A 14,389-nucleotide genomic window follows, 5' to 3' on the forward strand; every position below is an offset into this window, starting at 1 on the left:
AACAAAAGAAAAAAAGGGGATGAGAGTCACCTGGGCCGGATTCACCTGCGCAGCCCAGTTTTTCCCCTACGCTCGGCCCACTTCGCGAGTTCTCACTTCCGTGCGGGCCCATCCTGTCAGCTTCCCTTGCACGCGCGTGTCGCCAGGCAAGCGGGTCCCCTGGCCATCGTCTTCAACCGCCACCGCTTATTTTCCCGTGGGCGTCCCAGTTTGCGGGAGCTCAACCACCTAGGAACTATATGGCCGATTTCGCCGGGGGAAGGATTCTGCAAATAAGTAGCCGCCAGCCCTAGCGCGTTCCTTACCTTCCCATCATCCTCTGCCAGCGCCAACCATAGATCGGCGTCGACCGAGAAAGTGGCCGGGTGGGCATCGTTGTGTGCCGCGGCCGATGAGGTGAGAGACAGTACGAGCTCGGTGTGCCGGGGGAAGTGCGTTTGGGTTCCCGACGCGTGTGGTGGTTGCGACGACCCCGTATCGTGGCTGGCGTTCTTCGCGACGTCAGGCTTGGGCGCCGGCGGGACCGCATCTTGAAGGAGCACCGTCGTGCGAGCCGCCTCCAAACGTCAGTAAGGGCACTTTCCTAGAGTTCTTTATCCCTGGCGTCATAGGTTGGAATCTTCCGCGTGCAAATCCGTAGCTGACCGTTTGCTACCTGTATTCCGGTGTGGCGATTCATGGGGCGCGGTCGGGGTCGTTGCGGCCAGGATTTTTTTTTCTGGGCGGAATCGCAGCGTAAGGTTAGTAATGGGGTAGGTCGGGTGCGCGAGGTCTGGGTATTCTTGCGGGGTTTGCAGAGGGCAGTGCCAGGTGACCGGGCGCGTCGTCGCCGGTGTTTGCGCCGCCGTGCTCTGTGCGGCCAAGCTCGCGCTTCCGCTACAGCGTGGAGAAGATGGTGCCTTGGCCGTTGGATCGTCAAGCAACGGGTAGGATTAGATTCATCTTTTCGCTGAATCAGTTCGGTCCGTTCGATCGGATCGGTGGGCTGAAGTTCAATTTGACTGGGTTCCGTGGGATCTGGATCCAAGGGACCACATCGCGTACTGGTTTAAGTTAGACAGATCAAGTCTGGGCGCTCGATCCCTAATCCAGCGGCCGAGAGTTTGAGATACCCCTTCGTCCTGGGTCTTTTGCATAAGAGCCCTCGGACTCTTTTCAAATGAACCCGCTGTCCACAGCTGTTGTTCACTGAGTCTTAGGAATATTGTCCCAAGCCCCCTGCGCTTTACAGAAAATGTGGCCCAGTCCAGAGACTTAGAAAATCAGAGAAATAAATACAGAAATTGATTTTTAATATATAAATAAGTGCTAGAATTTGTATAAAGCATAGAAAATTCATTTGAACTTCAAATTGATCCATTCCAGTTCCTATAATTTTGTAATATTATTCTCTATCAAATAGTACCACTGTTTTTACATGAAATACACATTTAAATTTATTTTCCACTTAATCCTATATTAAGTGCATAAAACCTTAGAAAATCCATAACTTAAAATATATAACTTCAAATTTAATGATTCCAGTTCCTGTGATCATATTTTAATGTCTAGTTTATTACTGTATATTATATTTGCATGTTTGATGTGGTGTTAATTTTTGCTATACCATGTATGTATTGTGTTGACGCGAGTAGACGAGCAAGTCACTTTGGAATCTGAGGTTCAACAAGTAGAGATAGCTGAGCAGGAGCTCGTTGAAGGCAAGTTGTGCCCTTGATCACTTCTTTTACCCATTCATGTTCTTATTATTCATAATGATCTGCATAGGATAATTTTGCTGGGACCCAATAGGATACCCTAGATTTGACTATCTTTATATCTTGTTTTACCACTGGTTTTACTACTAAAGTTTTGGGTAGTTCATGCTATTGCTTTATGTGGATTTGGGTATAGAGATATTCATCACTCATTATTACACTTGTTATTATCTGTTCATTATTTTATGCTCATGATAAGATCATTATGTTAATGGGAACATGGAGAACCACCCGGGAAAACAGTGCTACCACAAGGGTATAATGGGACGCCCTTGGCTGATTAACTAGGAAAGCTAGTGGAGGGCTACCTTACCTGAAAGGGGCAAGGGCAGTAGGGGAGTGGTCAGTGTAGGGAGGTCCTTGGGTTGATTTTGCTGCGATGGCGGTCAGGCGAGAACCCTGCACTGGAGCTTCCTATAAACTGTAGCGGGTAGTCTGAAGCTAGTGGAACTTTGTAAAGGCCTCGTAGTGGTACCCTGCCTCGCTTCCTCGGTAGAGGTGTATGGAGTCTGATCAACTCCGTGGCAAATGGGTAACACGACTTGTGGGTAAAGATGCGCAACCTCTGCAGAGTGTAAAACTGGTATACTAGCCGTGCTCACGGTCATGAGCGGCTCGGACACTCACATGATTAATTTATGGAACTTAAACTTAATCTGTCATATCATTGCATTTGGGATTATTTTACTATTATTTTATTTATTATTACTATGGTTTGGTATTTACTTACACTTAGTAATTGCTAATAAAATTTTGACCAACTTCTAAAAGCAATGCTCAGCTTCAGCCTTTATATCATTGATCAGCCTTACACTTCATGAACTCCCACATTTGGTGAGTTCATGCCACATTATTCCCCACAACTTGTTGAGCGATGAACGTATGTGAGCTCACTCTTGCTGTCTCACACCCCCCCACAGGAGAAGAGCAGGTGGTTCAGGAGGAGCCACAAGGCGAGGAGTATGATCTGATCTAGGTGGCGTTTCTCAGTTGACATCTGCGCCGACGATCCTTAGTTCGTTTTATACTCATTATTTTTATTTTGTAATAAGTCTTCCGCTATGTAATAAATACTCTGATTATTGTGACATTTATCTCTATACACTCTGTTATTGTATATGTTGTCTTCTTGGCGCATGTATGAGATGCACCTGGCTTTGTTCCTTAAAGCCGGGTGTTACAGAAGTGGTATCAGAGGAAATGTTGACTGTAGGACGAAACCTAGATAGAAATGGACAAACCCTTACCTACTTATCTTACTCTAATTCTTTCTATACTCATCTTGTCTTGATCCTGTCTCACCTTTTGCTATCATACTCTGATTACTCTTATCTTTTCTGCTCTAAGACAAGATGGATTTCATACCTTGGAATCCTACATTTATGAACTTTTTAAGAGATAGGAGACCTAAGACAAAAGAAATTAAAAATTATTTTCTCTATTAAAAAGGTTGGTTGATTGTTCTGATGATTAATGTCTGGTTTGCTTCTTTGATTGATTGAAACATTATAGTTGGGCATCTTAGCATGTACCACTATAAGGTAATGTATTAACTTTAGTGGATAACACACTAATCTACTTAGCTAATAAATCCCCCGCAGTAACATTTCTCGTAATTACTCGCCTTGTCTATAATTCTTCCTTTCTTACCCTGTGTTTCTAACCCGGATGGGCTACCCCTATAGTGTTAGAAGAGAGCACTATAGATGTGATCCTTGGTATGTCATGGTTAAGAAGGGCAAAGGCAGTATATACACCGTGCAAAGGGAACCTTAGAACTCACCAGTTACAAAGGAGAAAGATTCGAAGTTGAGTTTGTCATTGATCTCTTACCTGGGACTGCTCCTAATTCTAAATGGTCATACAGGATGTCCATAGAAGAACTAAAGGAACTTAAGAAGCAATTAATGGAATTACAAGAGGCTGGGTACGTTCATCCGAATTCTTCACCTTGGGGAGCACCGATACTGTTGGTACAGAAGAAGGATGGATCGTAAAGGATGTGTGTGGATTATAGGTCCCTTAATGATGTTATCGTGAAGAACAAGTATCTGTTACCCCGCATTGAGGATTTATTTGATCGGATGAGAGATGCTAGGCTATTCTTGAAGATTGATCTCCGATCGGGTTACCATCAAATGAAGATTAGGCCATCGGATATTCCTAAGACGGCTTTCTCGACCTGATATGGATTATACGAGTTTACTGTTATGTCATTTGGATTAACCAATGCACCAGCTTATTTCATGAATTTGATGAATAAGGTGTTTATGGAGTATTTGGACAGATTCGTCGTGGTGTTCATCGACGATATTCTTATCTATTCTAGGAGTGAAAGTGATCATGAAGAACATCTGAGGTTGGTGCTACAGAAGCTAAGAGATAATCAACTCTATGTCAAGTTTAGCAAATGCGAGTTTTGGATTGACAAGGTGCTATTTCTTGGACATATCATTTCTAATGGCGGAATAGCAGTGGATCCTGCTAAAGTGAAGGAGATAATGGAATGGAGCATGCCCACTACAGTTACTGAGATTTGGAGTTTCTAAGGGCTTGCAGGATATTATCGGAGGTTTATTGAAGGATTCTCTAAGATTGCCAAGCCTATGACATCGCTTCTGGAGAAAGGAAGAGAATTTAAGTGGGATGAGAAGTGCCAAGAAAGCTTTGATCAATTGAAGGAGAGATTGATGTCACCTCCAGTGTTGGTTATGCCAGACTTACAGAAAGGATTTGACATTTATTGTGATGCATGTGGCCAAGGACTTGGATGTGTGCTCATGCAAGAAGGTCATGTGATTGCCTATGCATCTCGTCGGTTGCGGAAACATGAATTGAACTACCCCACTCATGATTTGGAATTGGCAGCAGTTGTGCATGCACTTAAGATTTGGAGACACTACATTATGGGAACTAAGTGTCAAGTGTACACGGATCATAAGAGTTTGAAGTATATATTCACTCAAAAGGACCTCAACCTTAGGCAACGCCGTTGGTTGGAGCTTATTAAGGATTATGATTTGGAGATTCACTATCATCCGGGCAAGGCGAATTTGGTCGCAGATGCCTTGAGTCGGAAAGAACATGTTCACTCCGCTTTTGTTGTCCAGCTACCTGATGAATTAGCAAAAGATTTTGAGAGACTCAACCTGGGAATTGTTACACACACTGAAGGAGTCACCATCGAGTTGGAGCCTACCTTGGAGCAAGAGATTTGTAAAGGTCAGGTTGGTGATGCTAAGATTCAAGAGATTAAGGATCTGATCACGGATGGTCGAGTTCCGGAATTCACGGAGGATGAACAAGGTACTATATGGTTCAAAGATCGGATATGTGTTCCAGAGATCGATAGCCTCCGTGAGGCTATATTGAAAGAAGCTCATGATTCTGATTACTCCATCCACCCTGGAAGCACTAAGATGTATCAAGATTTGAAGCAAAAGTATTGGTGGTATGGACTGAAAAGAGATGTGGCTGCTCATGTGGCTAAGTGTGATGTGTGTCAAAGAGTTAAGGCTGAACATCAAAGGCCCGCTGGACTATTGCACCCGTTGAAGATACCCGAGTGGAAATGGGAAGAAATTGGTATGGATTTTATTGTTGGACTACCCCGCACCCCTGCTGGGTATGACTCTATTTGGGTGATTGTAGACAGATTGACAAAAGTGGCTCATTTCATACCTGTGAGGACTAATTATACGGGAGTCAAGCTAGCCGAATTGTATATGACTCGGATAGTTTGTCTACATGGTGTGCCTAAGAAGATCGTGCCTGATCGAGGATCACAGTTTACTTCTCGATTTTGGAAGAAGTTGCATGAGAGCTTGGATACAAAGTTGAATTTTAGTTCAGCCTACCATCCCCAAACTGATGGGAAGACCGAGAAGACTAACCAAGTGCTAGAGGATATGTTAAGAGCTTGTGCTCTTAAACATGGTGAAAGTTGGGATAAGAGCTTACTATATGCGGAGTTCTCTTATAATAATAGCTACCAGACCAGTTTGAAGATGTCACCATTTGAGGCTCTATATGGCAGAAAGTGCAGGACTCCTCTATATTGGGACCAGACTGGAGAAAGACAGTTCTTTGGGCCTGAGCTTATTCAAGAGGCGGAAGAACAAGTTCGAATGATAAGAGAAAATTTGAGAATTGCACAATCAAGGCAAAAGAGCTACGCCGATAATAGGAGAAGACTACTGGAATTTGAGGAAGGAGATCATGTGTACCTCAAGGTGTCACCACTTCGTGGAATTAGGAGATTTAAAGTCAAGGGCAAATTGTCCCCTCACTTTATTGGACCATTCTGAGTTTTTTTAGGCGAGTTGGAGAGATGGCCTATCAACTCGAGCTACCTGATAATCTATCTTATGCGCATTCCATGTGTCTCAACTTAAGAAGTGTCTTCGTGTCCCTGAGAAACAGTTACCAATGGAAGAGCTCAGTGTTCAGGGAAATTTGGCTTATACAGAGTATCCTATCAAGATTCTTGACACTTTGACTCGAGTTACAAGAAATAAGGTGATAAAGATGTGCAAAGTACAATGGAGTCACCACGGAGAAGACGAAGCTACTTGGGAGAGAGAAGAAAAGCTTCACATAGACTTCCCCTATCTTTTCCCTAGATCTTCTTAAATCTCGAGGACGAGATTATTTTTAAGGGGGGTAGGATTTGTAATACCCACTTTGTAAAAAAAATCTAAAAGGAGAAAATCATATTCCTTTGAATACATGTGTGCCATCTCTAATTATCATTTCATGTGAACACCTCATTTAAAAAAAACTAAGGATTAGTAAAAGTCATTAAATTGTGCATCATGCTGAGTTTTTATTTGATTGTGCATATGTGGATGATAAAAATAAATGTGTCATTAACAACATATTAATATTAATGGACAAATGGAATTTAACCTCTAATTTGGAAGAAAAATTCATGAGGATAGAAGAGAGATGGAAATATTGCTCCATATCAAATGATATTATAACTAAAATAATTTCATCACATGAGGATATGAACAAAGTGTATATTTACTATGAATTCAAGATTTGCACTTTAGTTGAATTCAAAAATTTAGATTCAAAAAGGGTTAAGCATAAAAGAAAACAAAAATATATATATATATAAACAAAAGAAAAAAAGGGGATGAGAGTCACCTGGGCCGGATTCACCTGCGCAGCCCAGTTTTCCCCCTACGCTCGGCCCACTTCGCGAGTTCTCACTTCCGTGCGGGCCCATCCTGTCAGCTTCCCTTGCACGCGCGTGTCGCCAGGCAAGCGGGTCCCCTGGCCATCGTCTTCAACCGCCACCGCCTATTTTCCCGTGGGCGTCGCAGTTTGCGGGAGCTCAACCACCTAGGAACTATATGGCCGATTTCGCCGGGGGAAGGATTCTGCAAATAAGTAGCCGCCAGCCCTAGCGCGTTCCTTACCTTCCCATCATCCTCTGCCAGCGCCAACCATAGATCGGCGTCGACCGAGAAAGTGGCCGGGTGGGCATCGTTGTGTGCCGCGGCCGATGAGGTGAGAGACAGTACGAGCTCGGTGTGCCGGGGGAAGTGCGTTTGGGTTCCCGACGCGTGTGGTGGTTGCGACGACCCCGTATCGTGGCTGGCGTTCTTCGCGACGTCAGGCTTGGGCGCCGGCGGGACCGCATCTTGAAGGAGCACCGTCGTGCGAGCCGCCTCCAAACGTCAGTAAGGGCACTTTCCTAGAGTTCTTTATCCCTGGCGTCATAGGTTGGAATCTTCCGCGTGCAAATCCGTAGCTGACCGTTTGCTACCTGTATTCCGGTGTGGCGATTCATGGGGCGCGGTCGGGGTCGTTGCGGCCAGGATTTTTTTTCTGGGCGGAATCGCAGCGTAAGGTTAGTAATGGGGTAGGTCGAGTGCGCGAGGTCTGGGTATTCTGGCGGGGTTTGCAGAGGGCAGTGCCAGGTGACCGGGCGCGTCGTCGCCGGTGTTTGCGCCGCCGTGCTCTGTGCGGCCAAGCTCGCGCTTCCGCTACAGCGTGGAGAAGATGGTGCCTTGGCCGTTGGATCGTCAAGCAACGGGTAGGATTAGATTCATCTTTTCGCTGAATCAGTTCGGTCCGTTCGATCGGATCGGTGGGCTGAAGTTCAATTTGACTGGGTTCCGTGGGATCTGGATCCAAGGGACCACATCGCGTACTGGTTTAAGTTAGGCAGATCAAGTCTGGGCGCTCGATCCCTAATCCAGCGGCCGAGAGTTTGAGATACCCCTTCGTCCTGGGTCTTTTGCATAAGAGCCCTCGGACTCTTTTCAAATGAACCCGCTGTCCACAGCTGTTGTTCACTGAGTCTTAGGAATATTGTCCCAAGCCCCCTGCGCTTTACAGAAAATGTGGCCCAGTCCAGAGACTTAGAAAATCAGAGAAATAAATACAGAAATTGATTTTTAATATATAAATAAGTGCTAGAATTTGTATAAAGCATAGAAAATTCATTTGAACTTCAAATTGATCCATTCCAGTTCCTATAATTTTGTAATATTATTCTCTATCAAATAGTACCACTGTTTTTACATGAAATACACATTTAAATTTATTTTCCACTTAATCCTATATTAAGTGCATAAAACCTTAGAAAATCCATAACTTAAAATATATAACTTCAAATTTAATGATTCCAGTTCCTGTGATCATATTTTAATGTCTAGTTTATTACTGTATATTATATTTGCATGTTTGATGTGGTGTTAATTTTTGCTATACCATGTATGTATTGTGTTGATGCGAGTAGACGAGCAAGTCACTTTGGAATCTGAGGTTCAACAAGTAGAGATAGCTGAGCAGGAGCTCGTTGAAGGCAAGTTGTGCCCTTGATCACTTCTTTTACCCATTCATGTTCTTATTATTCATAATGATCTGCATATGATAATTTTGCTGGGACCCAATAGGATACCCTAGATTTGACTATCTTTATACCTTGTTTTACCACTGGTTTTACTACTAAAGTTTTGGGTAGTTCATGCTATTGCTTTATGTGGATTTGGGTATAGAGATATTCATCACTCATTATTACACTTGTTATTATCTGTTCATTATTTTATGCTCATGATAAGATCATTATGTTAATGGGAACATGGAGAACCACCCGGGAAAACAGTGCTACCACAAGGGTATAATGGGACGCCCTTGGCTGATTAACTAGGAAAGCTAGTGGAGGGCTACCTTACCTGAAAGGGGCAAGGGCAGTAGGGGAGTGGTCAGTGTAGGGAGGTCCTTGGGTTGATTTTGCTGCGATGGCGGTCAGGCAAGAACCCTGCACTGGAGCTTCCTATAAACTGTAGCGGGTAGTCTGAAGCTAGTGGAACTTTGTAAAGGCCTCGTAGTGGTACCCTGCCTCGCTTCCTCGGTAGAGGTGTATGGAGTCTGATCAACTCCGTGGCAAATGGGTAACACGACTTGTGGGTAAAGATGCGCAACCTCTGCAGAGTGTAAAACTGGTATACTAGCCGTGCTCACGGTCATGAGCGGCTCAGACACTCACATGATTAATTTATGGAACTTAAACTTAATCTGTCATATCATTGCATTTGGGATTATTTTACTATTATTTTATTTATTATTACTATGGTTTGGTATTTACTTACACTTAGTAATTGCTAATAAAATTTTGACCAACTTCTAAAAGCAATGCTCAGCTTCAGCCTTTATATCATTGATCAGCCTTACACTTCATGAACTCCCACATTTGGTGAGTTCATGCCACATTATTCCCCACAACTTGTTGAGCGATGAACGTATGTGAGCTCACTCTTGCTGTCTCACACCCCCCCACAGGAGAAGAGCAGGTGGTTCAGGAGGAGCCACAAGGCGAGGAGTATGATCTGATCTAGGTGGCGTTTCTCAGTTGACATCTGCGCCGACGATCCTTAGTTCGTTTTATACTCATTATTTTTATTTTGTAATAAGTCTTCCGCTATGTAATAAATACTCTGATTATTGTGACATTTATCTCTATACACTCTGTTATTGTATATGTTGTCTTCTTGGCGCATGTATGAGATGCACCTGGCTTTGTTCCTTAAAGCCGGGTGTTACAGTGGGTGACGAGGAGGAAGTGTCCTAGCGCCAGAGAGGCGGCCAGTGCCGTTGCGCTACTACCGTTTCTGCGTGGCACTGCATGGCCAGGCTTTCCGTTGGTTTGGCACTTTGGCTATACCCGTGTAGTGCGTGTCCGATCCATACGATGTTAAAGCAAGTTCAGTAGTTATGTAAAAGGCTTTCTAAATTAATAATTTAGTTAGTTAATCTAAACATTCGTCTCCAACAGCTCTCTAAATTAACTTCTTAAGAAACTTCTCGTCTAACCATATTTTCTCTCTATATTGGGCAACCATTTACTAACCCCCCACACCAAAAACTAGTGGCATTATATAGATAATAAAAGTGGTTATTGACATTTGTGACTTTTTTTGACATGGATAGATTCAAACAAAACTACAAACTATATTTAAAGACATATTGTAGAACTTATATTTTTTTAACTTTTAAAGTTATTTAGCAACTCCTTAAATCTATGATTTAGAGAGCTAAAGTTTACCTAACTATTGGAGCTGCTCTCACAGACTTACATGTAGGGAGTGTATATAGACATTGGTATAGCACAAAGAGTGCATACTTTAGCTGCTACGGGGTACCAGAAGGAGGTATATATTATTAGTGGAGGCCGGGAGGGAGGGGGTGTGCAGTATATGTTTCACATGTCATTGATGGAAGCGGTTTACATAACTTTCTACGCGGTATACATTTCACGGGTTATCAAAGCAAGCGGTCACACTGCGTACTTTTAAGATTAAATTAATTTTTAAGGCAATCACAATATAAACAATGGATAAGCAAATAAGGAGAAAAGGACACTTTCGGTACTCAAACTTGTATGACTTTATTAACCCGGCCCATAAACCTTTAAAATATATCTCTTAAGGGCTCAATATCTGTTTAGATCTCTATTACGTCCTAACGGGTTGCTGTGGCTCACATATCAGTCGTCGAGGAAGGAGGGAGAAGGGTGGACATGGTCCAACAAACCACGATAAGTGATATGTGGGCCACAACATTAGGACATAATAGAGATCCGAACAGAGATTGAGTCCTTAGAAGACATACTTTAAAAGTTTATAGACCAGTTTGACACATCCAGACAAATTTAAGAACCAGAAGTGCATTTTACTTAGCAAATAAAAGTAGGAAATATATGTGCTGCATATGACCCTTTGGTGCACATATTAAATTATGATAATTTATCTTATATCTTTCGTCTCTTGTTGTCTGCGTATTTTGCAAATAACACCCTCCACCACTTCCACCTTGCTTAGGGACAACGAGAGACATTATATCAAAGATAAATGATCAAGGTTTAATATATTCACCAAAATGTTATATGCACTAGATATGTTTAAACACAGCTAACAGAAACAAGAGCGATGAACTTGTCATTACTTACAACGTGGATTGCTCTATTCTGGTCAAAGATGAGTCCGCGGTGTTGTTGAAGTGAAAGTTGAGTGTGGATCAACTTGGTGAGCATACATGTGAACATTGTCCAAGAATCTGATTTGCCTCAACACATGTACGTTCTTCAATGGAGCGACGTTCGGAGACATTGCTCTCACTGCTATCATCATCACACCAGTGTTAGATATAGAGGATCATGAGATCGCAACATCGATGATTTCCTTGTCTAAAACCCTAACTCGTAGTATATTGGTTGTTTCTCATACCTTTCATGAAGAACACCTCTCTATTGTATATGTTATTATACTCAGTATAACTACGCACAAAAGATAGGAAACTGAAGTTGACTCAATTAGATATCCATGATTTAACAGATTCAGATCCGCATTTACCACACATGTCAAAGTTAGAAACAAACTTGGTTACGATCTCCATGCTCTGATTGATTTAATTCCAAACTTGTCATGCAAGTCAAAGTCAGATTCATGGGTGAGCCTTTGAGATTTGTTCTAAAATTTATTGTTAAGGAAATAAACTCCAATAGTTCCCACCAGATCTCAAAGACACACCATAATGAACTCTTCAAATATCCTCAAATGTTGTTTATATACCACTTTTATGGTAGAGATTATTAATTTGAACATCCACATATACTAGAGTTACACTAGCTCACAACTATGCAATGGACTATGTCTTGAATTCGCAGTTTTCAAACTAATTTCATCAAGAATCTAAGTGATACATGGCACCCTTTAGGATACCTGCTTGGGTGTAGCTTATAATTCATACTCCCATGTCTATTTCATGAGCTTCTTAGAGAATTTCCACAACTAACAAATCACAACCAATAATCAACTCATGTTAGGTGTGTTCATACAAGAATACCCTATAGGATGGCATGTTGCCGTTAAGCCTAAGAATTTATTAAGACAACATTCATTCTGCCTTACAAACTAGAGGGTATTGCATCTTCTCTAGAGTGGGTGACATAATGTATACTCTCCTAGTTACACTCATAGTTCGTTTTTTCAAAGTCCTAATTTATAGGATCTCTGATCACAAAGGGTTGGGTTGCCGCTGTGTGCAACCCAAGTGGGTCTCAAACCCATCTCCTTAAATGCATTATATATCACGTTACAAGATAGACCTTTCATAATAAATGGGTCTACCGGATTTTTAGCTATGTTTATATAGCCAACAACTATCACTTTGGACTTTCTCAATTTCCTAACAAACTTCATCATTTCATATGCCTTGATGATTTTATATTATCCTTTGAACTTGAGACTTTCGTGATAACAATTTAATTATCGTAGTTCATAAGGATAACATGAATGAGTTTTTTCACTATGGATAAATCCACAAAGAGCTCTCTCAACCATTTTGTTTCCACAATAGTTGTATGTAATGCAGCAAGATTAGCTTCCATGGTTGACCTCATTACAACCCCACTGCATAAATATCCCCAAGCATAGGAACTAGCCGTTACAACCTCAATTAGCCTAGTCGGGTGCACCAGACATATATGATGCATTCCCAATTTCTATTTTCTAAAATTATTTGTTTCTATACTGGTATTCGATGTTTACGCCGGTGCCACATTAGACACGCATGGTGAGTATATCCCTTGAGTGCACAGTTGCAGGCCTCTCTAAGTACCCTATCCAATGGCACACCATGCACGTTAGATGAGTACTCAACCTCTCATACATGGTTTACATCCTCTCAGAGTACCTTGTCTAATACTATGTCTGGTGGTACACCAGACATATGTCTGGTGAGTATATTATGTTTGAGACCAAATCTACAAGCTTTAGGCATGCCATGTCTCGTGCATCATATCTTGTGTAGGCACATAAGTGCTAGCTCAAATGCGACATGGCACACTCCTATCTAGTGGCTCATATTCGGTGCCCACCAGACACGATCGGTGCCACTGCAACATCGCCAAGACTTATTTTGATTTCATTTTGAGTTGGGTTTTGTTTTCAACTTCTCATGTGCTCTCATGGATTTACCTAGAACTAGTTTTTAAAAGTGTGTATCATCACTCCTAACTAGGCTTGCCAATGTCATGCTACCCATTTCATTTCCCCCTTTATAGTATGACCAAAGCAAAAATAAAGGTCTTGTCACTACTTGAAGTGCCGAACAACTATATTGACACTTAGAACTAGCTGATTCTTTATCTTCTTGCTCATTCTTTGAAAACCGATAATTAATTCCCATCAATAAGAGAAGAAACACCATATAAGTCCATTAATTCTCCATTATTGTGACCCAACTCACATTATTCCAACAAAGTACAATTAGCCATAATAATCTTATGTTATCATTAATCACTAAAGCTCAAGTAGGGGCCTATATGCTCTCAAGTACATAGGGAGTAACTCATGCCTCATGTAAGGAAAATGATCTCTATGGATCATTAAGTTTGATTTTGGTTTTCAATGAACACCATGACCATTTAAACTAACAATGTTTGCTAGTATACATGGAAATATCAAATGAATGCAAGATAGACTTGGACTTAAGCAATGTAGTAATCTAGATGGTCAACACCTCAAGCAAGAAATTAGAAGACTTATTGAAGATCTACACTATATGCTAGAAGTCTAAGACACCAGACAAAAGAGGTTGAATGAAGATACATGAAGAAATGTAGTAAAACAAGTGTTGCATAGTATCCTGTCTAGTGAAAGCCAGAGGAAGACACTAGACATCACATGTGTTGTGTCTTATAGGTTCCTGCAATTGGAAACACTGGACCTACCTGGTGATGGACTATACAACATCAAACTATAAGGTGGTAGCTAGAGGCAATGGTAGAAGACTCATCGAACATAACTAGTGAAGGCACTGGAATAAGCTCTGGAATATTTTACCAAAGAGGTTGCACAAAGGTTGGAGTAGCCCACAAGGCACCGGACATGTCAAGTGGTGCACTGGATAACTATAGTGCTCCAATGGTTAGTAATGACTAGCTTAGTCGGCCGAGGGAAGAGACACCATACCTGTCCAATGACCCCCACCATTGTACATGTATGGTGAGTGTGCAAAAATCCCTCCACTTTTCCAATGACTATCTCAAGGTTGGGAGCTATATAACCCCCCCTAATCGACCATTTGAGAATTTGTAGAGCTGGGGAGTGTGTGGA

Source organism: Zea mays, chromosome 1 (genome assembly GCF_902167145.1).
Source record: "Zea mays cultivar B73 chromosome 1, Zm-B73-REFERENCE-NAM-5.0, whole genome shotgun sequence".
Lineage (NCBI taxonomy): Eukaryota > Viridiplantae > Streptophyta > Magnoliopsida > Poales > Poaceae > Zea > Zea mays.